The 15,384-nt window shown below is 42.5% G+C and overlaps 1 long non-coding RNA gene across 2 annotated transcripts in view; it reads left to right on the top strand.

Annotated features, from left to right (window-relative positions):
• Nucleotides 1-14,767, top strand: part of LOC107974312 (uncharacterized) — a 46,761-nt gene extending 31,994 nt beyond the window's left edge. For both annotated transcript variants that reach the window (XR_001716969.3, XR_010156601.1), the window contains exons 2-3: nucleotides 10,259-13,739; nucleotides 14,220-14,767. This is a non-coding gene — a long non-coding RNA (uncharacterized LOC107974312). The remainder of the gene's footprint in view (nucleotides 1-10,258; nucleotides 13,740-14,219) is intronic.
• The last annotated feature ends 617 nt before the right edge of the window (nucleotides 14,768-15,384 follow it).

The raw sequence follows: 15,384 nt of genomic DNA, 5'->3' as shown, positions 1-15,384 counted from the left end.
AATGTTGTATTCAGGAGCGTTGCTTTAAATAATCCTTCTCCCTAATAGCTTTGCCCCTGGCGTGTGACAGGTGTTTACATTATTAAGTAAAAGCATTTAAACAGCGACTTCCTTGGTATAAGGGTGAAGGAGATTAAAATCCAAGCAGTGCTCCAGCTATTTAAATCAATGAGACTTGTCAGATCTGTAACACATGAGCTACTTAGAGGGCGCAGGCACCTATTGTTTTGGAGCTTCGACTAATATCTCAATATGCTCCCTCCCTCCAAGTCTAGCCAGGCCCTGGGATGCTCATTAAAGGCTGGTCTGACCACGGCCTCTTTCCCTGTGGAAGCAGCATTAACTAACTCTTGGCTAGATGCGTGGCAAATAGTTATGCTATTAGGGAGGATCAGAGCTTGAGTTGATTCCTGCTTAGAGAAATGACCTTGCACGGAATTCCAGCGGTTAAGTTCCTTGGCTAACCAGAAGCAGGGACCATAAACATTGCCCCCTTCTTCCGCTAGGGGGTGCTAAACCAGGCTGCTTGGCTTTGCCCACAGCCATCCTTTCTTGAGTTGTGTTTTCCCAGTCTTTAGCTATGACATTGACAACTTCAGGTCCACCTACAGCATTGAGGAACCAAGTTTCTGAAACTTAAATCTCTCTCTTTTTTATAGCTTCATGCTCTCATCATGAACAAGAAACTTCTCTTTTCCTTAGTAATCAAACTTAGATCCTTCATTTGTGTCAACGGAAGGGAAGTCTCCATGTAAGAAGAGCAGCTGGACCTTAAAGATCCAACTCTTATTCCTCAAGATTTATTGTCCCCTTGGAGGTCTCTAGCTAATTTCTGCAGGTCCTACAAGGCTGGCTTCAGAGGGCGCTGATTCATTATTAATTCTCCAGTTCTAAGCAGGCGAACAGGGTGGGGGACACTTGAACCTTCTTTTAATTCCTTGGATTCACAGCTGAGCCAGGCTGGCCACAAAAGGAACTGCACACAGGTAGGGTTACAAGGCAAAGTTTACGTTTCTTCAATTTATGGCCCCATATGTCTGCCTGTCTGACTCATGGAATGTTGCCAGGTGGAGGGTTCCTGATGCCAAGAGACCGCTTAAGCCTCATCTGTGGAAGTGCTGGTTCAGCAGAGGGTGAAGCACTTTCTTCCTGGGTGGTCTCAAGGTCTCTTTTCCTGGTGATTGACTTTGGGAAGTTCTTCCTGTCACAGGAAAGCCCTACTTCTATCCATAGCAGCAGGTGAGGCCACAGCCTTTAGTCTCTACATGACTTCTTTGTCAAAATGCAACATCAAAGGGTTCACAAGGAAAAGAGACCCATGCAAATAATCCCTGGCTGCTCACAGTGTCAGGACCAGCAGCAGAAGTATCACCTGGAAGCCTATTAGAAATGCAGAATCTCAGGCCCCCAGCCCTTTTGAAACAGAATTTGCATTTTAACAAGCTGCCCAGATAGTTTGTGTGCATGCTGCAGCTTGGGAAATAGTGACAGAGCAGAGAGACAGCCTTTTGTATACACTGTCTCTTTCCACCACAAGAAACAACTGCATTAAAGCTTGGTTCAAGGAAAAGTCCTGTGATGTCCCTGTCCTTTGGAGCTGAGGAATTAACATGGGCTCTGTGGGGTTTTTCTGGAGGATGGCAGAATTGTTGGGGATGCTTGAACTTCTGAAAATGTTTGAAGGGAGAAGGAATGTAACGAACCTTCTGCTCAGAGCAAAGCAATGAGACCGCATCATGGGTTGGAGACCACTGCACAAGTTACTTTTCTTATTTCTATAATTGTGGTCAGTACCTCTGCCATCTGCCATCTTCCTACAGCAGTGTGTAGGCCTCTAGGAGGCCTGGAGCAAGATCAGCACCCAGGTGGAGGCCTCTTAGAAGAAAAAACCCTGTCAAAGTGCAGGGGACTCCCAGACCATACAACATTCATTTAGGCCAATCAATTCTGTCAAAAATTCATTCGATGAAAATAGTACAAAGTGAGTACTCAATTGCTTAGCCAATTTAGTCTCCACAGCAACTCTGAGGCTACAGGTAAATACAGTCTCAGGCACGGAAGGAAATCTGGTATTTATTCAGAGAGGCAGTAGATATCCCTCTGTCCCTGACTTGCTAGCTGTGTGACCCAAGGCAAGTTACTTACCTTCCCCAACCAGTAGCTTCTCCATTTTAAAATGGGTTATCAGAAGGTACTGATCTTCTGGGTGTGTTGTAAATGCTAAGCTTACTATTCATTCTAGGCCAGGCATGGTGGCTCATGCCTGTAATCCCAGCACTTTGGGAGGCCCAAGCAAGGGGATTGCTTGAGCCCAGGAGTTTGAGACCAGCCTAGGAAACATAGTGAGACCCAGTCCCAGCAAAAAATAAAAAAAAATTAGCTGAGTGTGATGGTGCATGCTTGTAGTCACAGCTACTTAGGAGGATGAAGTAGGAGAATCACTTGAGCCCAAGAGCTCAAGGCTGCAGTAAGCCATGATTGTGCCATTACACTCCAGCCTGGGTGACAGAGCAAGACTCTGTTTAAAAAAAAAAAAGCACCCTGTAATGCTATTACTCACACTTAAAGTCTTCTCTATAGGAGGTAAGAATGATATTTCAGGAGTGTAAAGAATCTTGACGTCACCTTATGGAAAGGGGATGAAAAAGAAGATGAAAAAGGCTTGTTTTCATTTTGCCAGAGTCATGGATTCCAGTTCCAGGTCTGTTTTGCATCACCATAGTCCCAAACAAGTGTAACATCCAGAGCCCAGGAGGAATTCTGGATGAAATATCAGCCAGGAGCAGGAGTGTGACAGCTGTAGGTCACTTGGGCCATAAAATTAGTTAATGGGGAAGACAGATGAATGAGTGTATTGTGGCAATATATCAGAAGGTCTGAGGCATAAATAGTGTTGGAAAATAATAAGACAGTTGGTTCTTGAGGATCAACATTGCAGGGAAGGAGAAATGCACAACGAAAGACCATGCTGTGTTTTTGGATGGTGGCCGGGGATGCACATTCACTGCCCCTCCCCTCTTCAACCCCACTCTCCACATCCCGTGACCTGGTGGGATGCCAGTGGTCATGAGATCCCATCACATACATGAGTTTCAAGAGTCACTAACAAGCTTGTAAAGAACAGGTACTTTCTAAGGAATATTCACTCTTGCAGCTGTATTCCTAGGGCTTAAATAGCACACAGTTTTCCACTGACAAATGATTTCGGGTAGGGTGATCTCATGAACTTGTACTAATGGCAGACACATTTGAATTTCTTTTTTATTCTGAAAGTTAACTGCTGAAAGCCAATGTGAAAAAAAAATTATCTCCCTCTGTTTTATCTCTGGGAGAAGATAAAAATACGAGGTGTTTTAATTTGGCAGTGATCTGGGCGCCTTCCGCTGGCCTGTTTTTCTTTTGCGAAGAGCTCCCACTTTCAGGACTGCCGTTTCTTTGATCTTATATTCTCTCTGTGTTCAGGTACCCCTTTGTGCCTACCTGAATCGTGTGTAACAAATCATCTTAATTACTTCAGGCCTGGCTTCCTCCTCCAGTTCTCATTTTCTGAAATTCCTGCGATGGTTACCAAATAAATCAGTGTGGGGCTCCAGCCCTTGGAAACAGCACGGAGGCACCAGCAGCAGCCAGAGGAATTTCAAAGTTACTTAAAAGGCACAGGAGGAGTGAGGGAATTGATTGAGAACCTCCCTACCCACCCTGATTTTCAGCCTGGAGAGTTAGTGCTGCCTGTACTCCAATTCCATGTGCTTTGCGGGGCTCAGCCCTCACACTTTTCCCCGTAGAAGAGAGAATAATTAATGCCGTGACTCCTTGGCGTGGTAGCTAGAGCCCTGCTGTCATCAGCAGTGCCCCAAACGCAGTAGGAACACGTACCGTATTTCAAAGCCCAGGCAGGCAGAGAAGGGGGAAGGAACTGGTGGCGCGCTGTGACCTGCGGGAGCTCCCCAGCGCAGCCAGCAGGAGGCCCAAGCTAGGCGGAGAGAGGGTCGTGGGGAAGCGGGCCGCTCCCGGGACTCGTCACTGGGTTGGAGCTGGCCCGCTTGAGTGGCTCCAGTTCCAGGAAGGCCGGGTGCCGTGGGGCTGTGTTTTAAGTGGCCGTTTGTAAGAAGAACCTCTGGCGGAGAGGTGCTGAGGCAGGCTGGGCTGTGATCCTGCACGCCAGGCGGCCTAAGGGGAGGTAATTGGGAACCGCGAGCTGACACTGCGGAAAAACCAAACACCGCATATTCTCACTCATAGGTGGGAATTGAACAATGAGAACACATGGACACAGGAAGGGGAACATCACACTCTGGGGACTGTTGTGGGGTGGGGGGAGGGGGGAGGGATAGCATTAGGAGATATACCTAATGCTAAATGACGAGTTAATGGGTGCAGCACACCAGCATAGCACATGTATACATATGTAACTAACCTGCACATTGTGCACATGTACCCTAAAACTTAAAGTATAATAATAATAATAAAAAAAGAAATTGGTATTTACTAAGAAAAAAAGTGAGAGTTCTGTGTAGGCCTTTGAAAAACACAAATCTGTTACTTGGGGATACATTCCAGTTTAAGTATTATATTTGACAAAGTCCTAAATTATGTTTAAACTATGGTTATGAATTTTACTAGGAAAGGAAGAATTTTTATAGCAAACAAATTACAGGAATTTCAAAGACCAAAAAGAAAAAAAAGAAAAAAAAGAAAATGTAAGCCGCGCAGCCGCATCAACGCCTTCCTGACAGCGGTGTCTGTTAGTCCACGGCGTCCCCTCCTAAGGGGAGCTGCGAAAGACCCATTCCGGAGGCATTTCACGGGGCCCCGTAACACCCGGGCGAGTGAGCTACTGAGAACTGCATGGCTCCTTCTGGGGCCAGGCGGTCCTAGGAGAGCCGGCTGGGAGGCCGATTGCTTGGACGTCCCCCGCCCGCCCCCCCAACTCTGCGTGCGGCGACGTTGGGAGGTCCCGTTAGAAGCTCCTTGGGCGGGATCTGTCCACCATGCCGCGGCGCGGAGTGGGAGAGGTTTCGGTCTCTGCCAAGGGAAGGTGCTGTTGAGTGCATCGCCGTGAACACGACGCAGCACATCCTACAGCCCCTGTGGATATGTGGATGCTGTGGTGGCCTATTGGGTCCGATAGAAATTTCAAAATCAAAAATTTTCACCATCCTCGTTGGGTGATGGTTTGTAGAATATTTTTGAGGGAGTCTTGTTTGAGGCGGACAGACTCACTCATCTGGTACACTCTTTTTCGAGAACATGGTGATAAAATAGGTTGGCTCTAACGAGAAGGTGTCATTCCGCCACTCCCTTTCCCAAGAGGGCTTCGAGGGACACTCAAGTGACCAGGATGTGGCTTATCCTGTGATAGCCATCGGAGAACGTTGTTCTCTGTTCTTTACTTGCTTCTAGTCAGAAAACATGGCCTGTGTTAGGCACCCTAGGGGATAAAGCGAATTAGACCTGGACCTGACTCCAGTTTTTTCTTTTAAAACTCACTCGTTTTTTCTTCAAAAAATAACTCCCCCGGTGTTTCTAATGTACAGCTGTTTTTTGTTAGGAATTACTATATTAAATTACCTCGAAGACTCTTCTCATTTCAGATATTTTTTGGTTTCCTAATTGTTTGTCTAAAATTTTTAATTATTTTTATTTTTTATTTTTTTGCAGAGGTGAGGCCTCCCTATGTTGCCCAGGCTAGTCTCGAACTCCTGGGCTTAAGCGATCCTGTCACTTCAGCTTCCCAAAGTGTTGGGATTACAGGCCCGAGTCACTGTGCCTAGCTTCCCCTAGTTCTTGAGCTCTTCTAGGGCCACTAGATTCTCTTTCACCAGCATGAAGTAGGATCATTTTAGTTAGGGTCAAATTATAACCTTAAATCCTAAGTGACACTGTTCTTTTGTGACCACTAACCCCCCAAAAGATTTTTTTTTTCTGATTTCAAAACTTCTCCTCCTAAATCATCCTGCAAATTTTACTGAACCTCTACGGCATGCCAGAGGCCCCATTCTAGGCATTGGGGAAAAATACAGTGGTGCAGACAAGGAACCTGTTCTCATGGAGCTTACATTCTAGAATCGGATCCAGATCGTTATGAATTTCCCCTTTATTTTGTTTTAGTCTCTTTCTTAAACTTTCAACTGTATTCTTCTGGTTACTCAATCCCAGTTCATCCTAGGGCAGAAACATAAATTAAGTCCACTTTTATACTTGGTATTACGCACTGAATGTTTTTGTCCCTTTCAAATTCATATGTTGAAATCGAATCCCTAATGTGATGGTATTTGGAGGTGAGGCCTTTGGGAGGTAATTAGGTCATGAGGAAAGAACCCTCATGAATGGAATTAGTGCCTTTTAGAAAGAGGCAGGAGAGCTAGCTCATCTGCTTGCCACCTTGGGAGGATACAACACGAAGTTGGCAGTTTGCAACCTGGAAGAGAGTCCTCGCCAGCACCTGACCATGCTGGCACCCTGATCGCTGATTTTCAGCCTCCAGAATTATGGGAAATTTCTGTTATTTATAAGTCACCCAGTCTATACTACTTTATTATAGCAGCTGGAACTAAGACACTTGTTTATCCTTCATCTGTAGGAAAATGCTAAATCAGATAATGGCAACCACTGTGAACTATATTATCTCTAGGGTATTATGGGGTCTCCATGGCAGGTGAGAGAAATATCTTTTTATAACTAAAAATGTTGAGCACTCTAACCATTTGGATGCATATTTTTTACTCTCTGTATTTAAAAGTTAAGTCTCATTTTCTACTTGTAGTTGACATCTGTTGTTATCATTTACTTCTCTGTTACATGCTGGGAGGATACATTCCCTAGTCTTCCATTTTTGTGTGTAGGCACTTTTTCAGAAAACACTCCTAGCTCCTTGGTTTCCTGTATCCCCCTTTTCCCTTCCCCTCAAGGGAGGAAGAGTGAGCTACCTGATGGGTGAGTTTGGGTGCAGTGGCTGAGCATGTGACTCTCAGCCCCTTTCTATTTTCTCTTTGTCACCTACAAGTGTGCAAACAGCTTTCTATGCTCTTCCATGCCATACACGACAGGAGCAGGCCCCCATGGGAGACTGCATGTCCGTGATGGGGGCAGGCCCATCTAATTCAGGAATTAGCAAGCTCATTTTGTTAACAGACCTAAAGCCATGTTGTAAGGCTGACATTTTAAGGCTTTTCTACTTGGCTCCTGGGTCTTTCTCTCAACTGACTCCAAACTAAGGTGGGGCATTGAGCTTTCTCAAACCCCAACAGTACCCATATCTCAATTCCCTAGAGAACCACCTTCTCCAGCTCATAGTAAGTTTGAATTAAGTGAAACTGACTCTACACGTGAGACCCACAATTAGCTCCCCTTGGCTACAAGATTTGTTTAAGGATGAACATAGGGCCCAGTCAGATCTAATGAATCACAGTGATGTTTTTCTCGTTGAGGAACTCTTAATTTTATCTGCTGGACCTAAAGGAGGGTGTAGGGATTACAGCCATTGCTGCCATCCCATTACAACATGAAGCCAAGAGACGTAGAAAAATGCTCCTGATGCCATTGGTTGAGTTCAGGATTCAGCCACATCTGAAATGTATTCTACCCCTGGACTTTTCATCTTAAGTGAAACAATAAGTTCCCTTTGTGCTTAAGCTAGTTTGGGTCAGTTTCCTACTGCTTGCAATGGTAAATGGATCATTCTTTATATTATTTTCACATTGTTAGTTTTAATTGATTTTAGATCACCACAGATCACCTCAATTACTCACGTTAGATCCCAGGAGCTAGAAGCGATTTTAGAAAGTGTTAATCGCAGGAGGATACTTAGGTTTTAATGTTGAGATGTTAATTATTTTAGGCACCTTTTATTACCTATTTACTTTGTCTATTTATTTGTTATTTTTTGGTAAACAAATCTGATGGGGTACTTGACTATAGTAAGTCTTTAATCAAACTTTAACAATGCAATCAGTTCATTTTTTCCTTTTGATTAACTGGAGAAGAGCAACTCTTGGTCTTTAAAGTCATAGTGATCATTATAAATATCCTCAAGGAAACAACAAACTCTTGAGGAAAGTTATTTCAGTTACATCCCAACATAAAAGACTGGACATTTTTTACCAAGAATTCTGGTAGAGGTGTAATATAACCAGGAGGGTGTTGTGGTTTGGATGGACAACGAGAAGAGAGAAGGGCCTTCTGGGAATGGGGAAGAAAATCAGTGGAGTTAAGAGTGAGGCACATTCATAGCTGCTGAGGTGGAGATGGCAAGCTGTCCAAAAAAAAAAAAAAAAAAAATGTGAGCTTTCCCTTTCATTTTTCATAGAATTGCTGCTGGGAGGTGGCTGCCCATCCAGGAACTATATTTTTAAACACTCTTTGCATCTAGATATGGTCATGTGATTTGTTCTCACCAGTGAAATGTGAGTGGAAGTTACTTCTATGCCAAGGCTTTTAAAAAGTAGCCTACTTTCCTGGTACGTTTCCTCCTTTCATCCCTACATCGTCCTTCTAGTGGTTAGTAGGGGCATAAACTCAAAGAAGCTTGGCTTTCTGAATCACTGAATGAGAGAAAACTTGCTTTGATTTTTTTTTTTTTTTCAAGAGACAGGGTCTTGCTGTGTCACCCAGGTTGGAATGCAGTGGAGTGACCGTAGCTTACTGCAGCCTCATACTCCTGGGCTCAAGTGATCCTTCTGCCTAGGCCTCCCAAAGGTGCTAGGATTACAGGCATGAGCCATCACGCCCAGACTGGACTATTTTGTGAAAGGGAAATAAAGTTCTATTGTGTTTGGCCACTGTATTAGGCTGTTCTTGCATTGCCATAAAGAAATACCTGAGACTGGGTAATTTATAAGAAAAGAGATTTAATTGGCTCATGGTTCTGCAGGCTGTACAGGAAGTATGACACTGGCATCTGCTTCTGGGGAGGCCTCAGGAAGCTTCCCTTGTGGCAAAAGGTGAAGCAGGAGTAGGCATTTCACATAGAGAAAGCAGGAGCAAGCCAGAAAGAGAGAGAGGCAGGGGGAGATGCCACACACTTTTAAACAACCAGATCTCTTGAGAACTCACTCACTATCGCACGGACAGCACTAAGCCATGAGGGATCCACCCCCATGATCCAAACACCTCCCACCAGGCCCCAACGCTAGCAGTGGGGATTACATTTCAACATGAGATTTGGGCAGGGACAAATATCCAAACAATATCAGCCAGTGTGCATTTACAGATATATTTGATACAAAAAGATCTCAGTGATTCTCAAAGTGTGGTTTCCAGACCAGGAACATCAGCCTCGCTGGAGACTTGTTAGACATGAAAATTCTCAGGCTCCACTCTTGACCTACTGAATCAGAATCTCGGATCCAGAGATCTGTGTATCTGACAAGCCCTCCAGGTGGTCCTAATGCACACTCAAGTTTGAGGACCACTGCCTTGTGCTGTCACTACCAACTTCATCACCGCTCTAACTGATCAGTAGACATGGGTTGTTTCTCTCCTCAGCTTTGCCTTTTCTTGATTAAACTCTCAAAGTGTCTAAAGTTTCTGAGCTTCATTAGCAATGGTGCTGAAAGTTAAGGATAATGTTCAAAAATCTTGTGCATGAGGGAAGACATTTGGTGAGTTTGAAGTTCTGATGAATTTTGAGAAAAAGAAACATCCTGAAAGCTTAAGATAGCTTAAAAACAACTTTTGTTCAGTTCTAAACATTAGCACTTTTTATAAAAGGGCATATATCCTACCTAGAACAGGGGTCACAACCCAGATGCCCCCCAGGTAATCTAATCCAGGGGAGTGGGCCGAGTGGAGGGCAGCGAACAGTATGAAGCAACAGCTGATTGTTAAGAGTGTGGGCCCAATGACTTCAGGTCTAAACATTATTAAAAAGAACTGCAAATTTGCATTTTCATTTTACATCTTCTGGTTTGTAAATGTTAACTCACATTACAAAAAATCCAAATCCAAGAAACAAAACCAGAAATTTTGTATGGGTCGAACATGCCTGAGTGTTTAATTTGGCCCCTGGGCTGCCAGTTTTACAACGTTTGTCTGGAAGTACCAAGGAAGCAGTCAGGTTGCCAATGTCTCCTCTTACTCATTAGGAGGCAAAATAACTTTTACACAATGATGAGCTTCAAAAGAGAGACGAATAAGAGCTGTACAAAGTAGTTGCCAAGGTAACATCTTGCTGATCAGAAAGGGGCGACAATTGGGTTTTATGTAGACGCAGTGGGAGAATGAAACATAATCTTTCTCTGTCTTCTTTCTGTTTAAGATCAGTGTGGAAATGGATGTGGACGCGGTGCTGCTGCCTGAGATTAGCAGGAAGCAATTCTTTTCCCATTTGGAGAGACCCCAGTGAGACCTGATCAACTAGCAACATGCGGAAGTCACACCATTAAGTCTTCCAATTTGCTAGCAGCAAATCAATGAACTCTGATAGCTGCTGCCCTAAGCTAGCATCCAGGGAACTGTGGACAAGCTATTTGCTACCTGAATTTTAGTGAAGGAAAGTTAAATTTTTTCTTAAAGCAGGGCGGGAGTGGGGTTGTGTGGGGAAGATTATATTAAGCAGTGAGAGAAGACAGATGGAGTTTTGTAGAAAGAGAGCTGGTTGTTTTAAATTGTATCTTAAATTTATTGTAGAGCTATTGGTAATTAGTGTTTTGTTGTTGTGTGTTTATACCAACCAATTAATAAGAAAGGCTTTTATTTTTATTTCATCAGTTGGAGCTGAACTTTATTTTTTATTATAAATATAAGGCATTATTCTAGGGCCTGGCAAACATAGGGCCTGGCAAACATAGGCAGCCATTTTTTTTTTCTGGGGAAGATGATACCTTGGTATGTTTTCACCACTGTGAGATGAAAATTTGAGAACAGTGAGAGACAGATGCTTGCCTGAGGAGTTTTATTTTCCCTTTAATCCTTATCAAATATCCAGATATTACCTATATTGCCTTGATCTGCTGTCTGAGGGTGGGTTTCTTTGATTGTTTGAAGAGTTCTGGGCACTAGAGGTGCTTACTTTGTGACGGGAGCAAATAACAAGGTGTTGCCCATGACATGGTCAAGCCTCTTCTTCAATTAGCCACCTATCTCGGGCATGTTTTCATAGAGATATATCTCATCCCTTTTAATAACTGCAGAATCTTGGACATTTAGAGGTCTCCAAATATTGGTTGTCATTTATGGTGTATCGTGTTTTTGTTATTATGATAACGTTGCAATAAATACCCTAGCAACCTATTTTTGCTTACAAGTAGAGTATTTTCGAAGAATAAATTCCTTCATGTGAAAACTGACGGGTCAAAATATAAAAGGATTAAAGTTTCAGTAGTTAGTTAATTGCCTTACAATGGAATTACAACAATTTATACTTCCACCAGTAATTCATGAACTCTGCCTTATTACATAATATTTCTAATCTTTCCCAATCTGATATGGAGAAACATGTTTTATTATTCTATTTTTTTTTCACTAAAAGGGAGACTTTGAACACCCCTCCATATGTTTCAAAAACACTTGTAGACCAGGTGTGGTGGCTCACTCCTGTAATTCCAGCACTTTGGGAAGTGAGAAGATTGCTTGAGCCCAGGAGTTCGAGACCAACTTAGGCAACCAATCTAGACAAGGGAGACCTTGTCTCTACGAAAAAAATGAAAACATTAACTGGGCATGGTGGTGTGTGCTGTGGTACTAGCTGCTCAGGAGGCTGAAGATGGGAGGACTGCTTGAGCCTGGGAAGTTGAGGCTGCAGTGAGCTGTGTGATGGCACCACTGCACTCCAGCCTGGGCAACAGAGTGAGACCCTGTCTCAAAACAAAACAAAACAATACAAAACAAAACTTTTTTTTTTCAGTGAATGTTTCTTTATAGATTTCAATTTCTAAAAATTGTTGGCACTTTTTTTGATTGACTGAAGAGCTCATTATATATTAAGCAATTTAGACTTTTTTTTTTTTTTTTTTGAGACAGAGTCTCGCTCCGTCGCCCAGGCTGGAGTGCATTGGTGCGATCTGGGCTCACTGCAACCTCTGTCTCCCAGGTTCAAGCAATTCTCCCCCCTCAGCCTCCTGAGTACCTGGGATTGCAGGCACCTACCATCATGCCCGGCTAATTTTTGTATTTTTGTAGAGATAGGGTTTTACCATGTTGTTCAGGCTGGTCTTGAACTCCTGATCTCAGATGATCTACCCGCCACGGCTTCCCAAAGTGCTGGGATTACAGGTGTGAGCTGCCGCGCTTGGCCCAATTTAGACTTTTTAAACCAACTTTTGAAGGTTGGTTTTAAAAAAATAAATGACTGGATCATGTTCTAACTACTCATAGTCTCAGCCAAACACAATTGCGGAAGGCCTAGCCAAAGGCTCTTTGCTCAGTGAAAGTCCCATGAATCTCAGGCACAGAGGATAGTCTGGAAAGACCTAACCTGCACATGCAAATCTATTAAGAAAGATGAAGTCTTAGGCTTATATGGAGCTAAATAATTGCATGTTTAATGCAATGCCAGGGTACAGGTAATGGTGTTTGGAGTTGGAGGGGTGATGTGTGTGGTGGGTGAGGAAGTCAGGGCTGAGTCCTAGGTGAGATCTATAAGAGTGATGTTTATTTATGCATCTGAGGGCTGGAACTCTCATGATAGGATTTATTTTCATTCTCTTTCAAGGAGAGCCATGCTGCCTTGCTGCTTCTTGCTCGTGTACACAGAGCACTTGGTGTCTTGCGAATCCCCTTTGACGCCGGTGCCTTTCCAGGCCAGTGCTTTGCTTGTGTTCAGAGGATGCATGCTCAGGCCCTACCAGACTATCTTAGGGATGAGAGGCAAATTTTGTTTCCAATGCTCTGTGTGGGCCCTCCATGGCATTTTCTTTCATTTTGGGTTCCATCCTGGCCTAAAGCTTCCCATTAAAGCTAATGGCCATTGGAGTTAACCCAAATTTTCTCCTTTGGTATTTATAAAAAGCAACACTGAAAAACCTTGAAATTAACTAACAATAAAAAAACCATTGATCGGTTCTTTCCTGGAGATGGTTCTTTCTTCTCAAATAGGCCACTTTGCAGACTGGAAATCACCCCAATCCTCAAATAGCCTAATATTTTTCACATGTGATTCCAGCAAATTGCTGTTTGCATTAACACCTTGGTGGGGACTCACTTAAGAGCTAGATTTGTTAGTGTATTTACTGACATTTTCACATGATGTTTTCAGCTTTCTGAATAATTGTAATATTCACCAGAAAAAAATCAAAGTAATGAAAGGTGCCTACAATTATTCATATCTCAACATTGTAAGCCTTAATTTCCTGCCTGAAGTGTGGTAAATTACTCATTTTTAAAGTCATCTCTAGCCACTGAGAGTTTATGGTGATGTATATAGATGTTTTGTAGATTCCCAAAAAAATCAATGACTATGAATATCACAGACTGTCAAAACAGCTGGTGTGATTATAAAATAATGAGATCAACTAAAGACATCAGCTCTCAGACATCCAAATTGTAAGAGGAAAATGAAGACGAGGAAGGGGAAAGTGAATTGCTTAATGTCTTGTGGGTACCAAATAATAGAGTCAGTATCTGCCACTGCCATGCTGAAGATTTTGCACTGTTACTTACACAGATTCATTCCCCTTTTTGCAGGCTTTTTCGGGCCAGGAGATGGTTTTGCAGCAGCAGAAGACTATGAACTGGGCTTTGGGAGATAGGATCTCTGGTTGTATTCTGGCTATCCACACTCTGAAAGAGGACCGTGACAGGTATTGTCATTATTGGTGGCTGAGTTTCTAGGTTAGCCAACCTATGGCAGATTGGGAAGACTTTATAATGCGAATAAACAGAAGAAAGTTTACTTGATCAAAAAAGATTTTTTCTCCTGGTGGAAACTGCAATTATTAGGGCAACTCTTTAAGTGTCCATCAATATTAGGATGCATTTTAACAGGTTAAGTACTCTTCTAACTGGGATGAATAGGGCATTGACAGGAAAATTAACATACAAGTTCTTATATCCTCCTTCCCTTATATCTGGTCACATAACCTAATGTGAATTTTTTATGCCTTTAAGTGCTGATATTATGGAAAAACCCTCTAAAACTGGATAAATATCATTTTCCAAGACTCAGATCAAATATCACATCTTTCTCTGATTTTCTTGATCCTTCCTGCCAAAAAGAAATAGCACCATATATGCATTAGTATAATCTATTTGTAATTAACATAAAATTTCTCATTTTACAGAGAATTTGAGTATCCTACCAATATACCTACAAAAGGATGAAAGAAGATTTGGAGTCAAGGGAAAACAAGGGCAATAAAATAGATGCTTACCACCTGCTCTCATACAGTTGCTAGAAGAGGACTGCATATTTGGTTCTAAGTTTTTGGAAGATAAAGCAAAAATAGAAACACAACTCATTATAAAATTTTGGTGTATCCATAAAATAAAAACAAATGACCTGTTTGAGAAAACTCTTTCTGAGTTTGAGCTCTAAAAGGAACTTCTCTATGGAATCCTTAGAATATGAGAAGGCTGTGATATAGGGGAGAAACCCCTTGACATTCCTATATTGGGTTTAGGTCTAATTTCACTCAGTAGTTTTTAAATGTTACTCCTTGTAGACAGATGATGAGACGCCAAAGTACAGCTGAGTGAAAGCGGTTCCTTTGAAAACTAAAGGCTGTAAAAACAAGGCTATGGATCATGTTGTTTCAGTTCTTTATAGATTTTTTAAACTGAATTTTGCATCTGTGTACATGAAGAATAAATTGTAGAATATCTAAGGAAATGGATGGGCTGCTTATCTTTTAGAACCTCCATAAATTATTTATTGTAAGTATGTTTGATAAGGATTGTACAGCTGAGAGTTCAAGGTTGCATTTTTTTCCCCAGCAAGAACCAAAAGTGCAGATAACATGCAGCCAATTAAGGACAAATCTGTATGGTTTGTCAATCAATCTGTCAGAATGTCCCTGAATTGTAGCACTTATCACTTGGTATTATAGACATCTGTGTCCCTGGCATAACTGCATCCTCTTCAAGGGCAGGAATTGCTTCTTTTCCATTTTTCCACTCTAGCATCCAGCATTATGTTTGAGACCTAGCATCTATATAAGAGACTTTGTTGAACGGAATCTATTTAAAGGCTTCCCATTATCATGCAGTACTACTTGGCAAAGATCAGAGCCCTGAGCAATCAAGGGCAGGAAACATAGGCTAGCTGAGCTTTGAAGGAAGTGAAAAGAAAAAGAGGCAGCAAAGATGGGAACATGGAGGACAGTCTGAGAAAACAAGTTCAGGGTTGAAGGGGGTGTTCCAGTGAAGGGGTGATGAGTGGGACCTCACACATGGAGCAGATAACATTGGTGCATCAGTTGATTTAAATGAGCAGAATGGAAAGTGTCT

Source organism: Pan troglodytes, chromosome 3, assembly GCF_028858775.2.
Source record: "Pan troglodytes isolate AG18354 chromosome 3, NHGRI_mPanTro3-v2.0_pri, whole genome shotgun sequence".
Lineage (NCBI taxonomy): Eukaryota > Metazoa > Chordata > Mammalia > Primates > Hominidae > Pan > Pan troglodytes.
The sequence above is the reverse complement of the archived record's forward strand: the minus strand, read 5'-3'. Positions and strand labels throughout refer to the sequence as shown.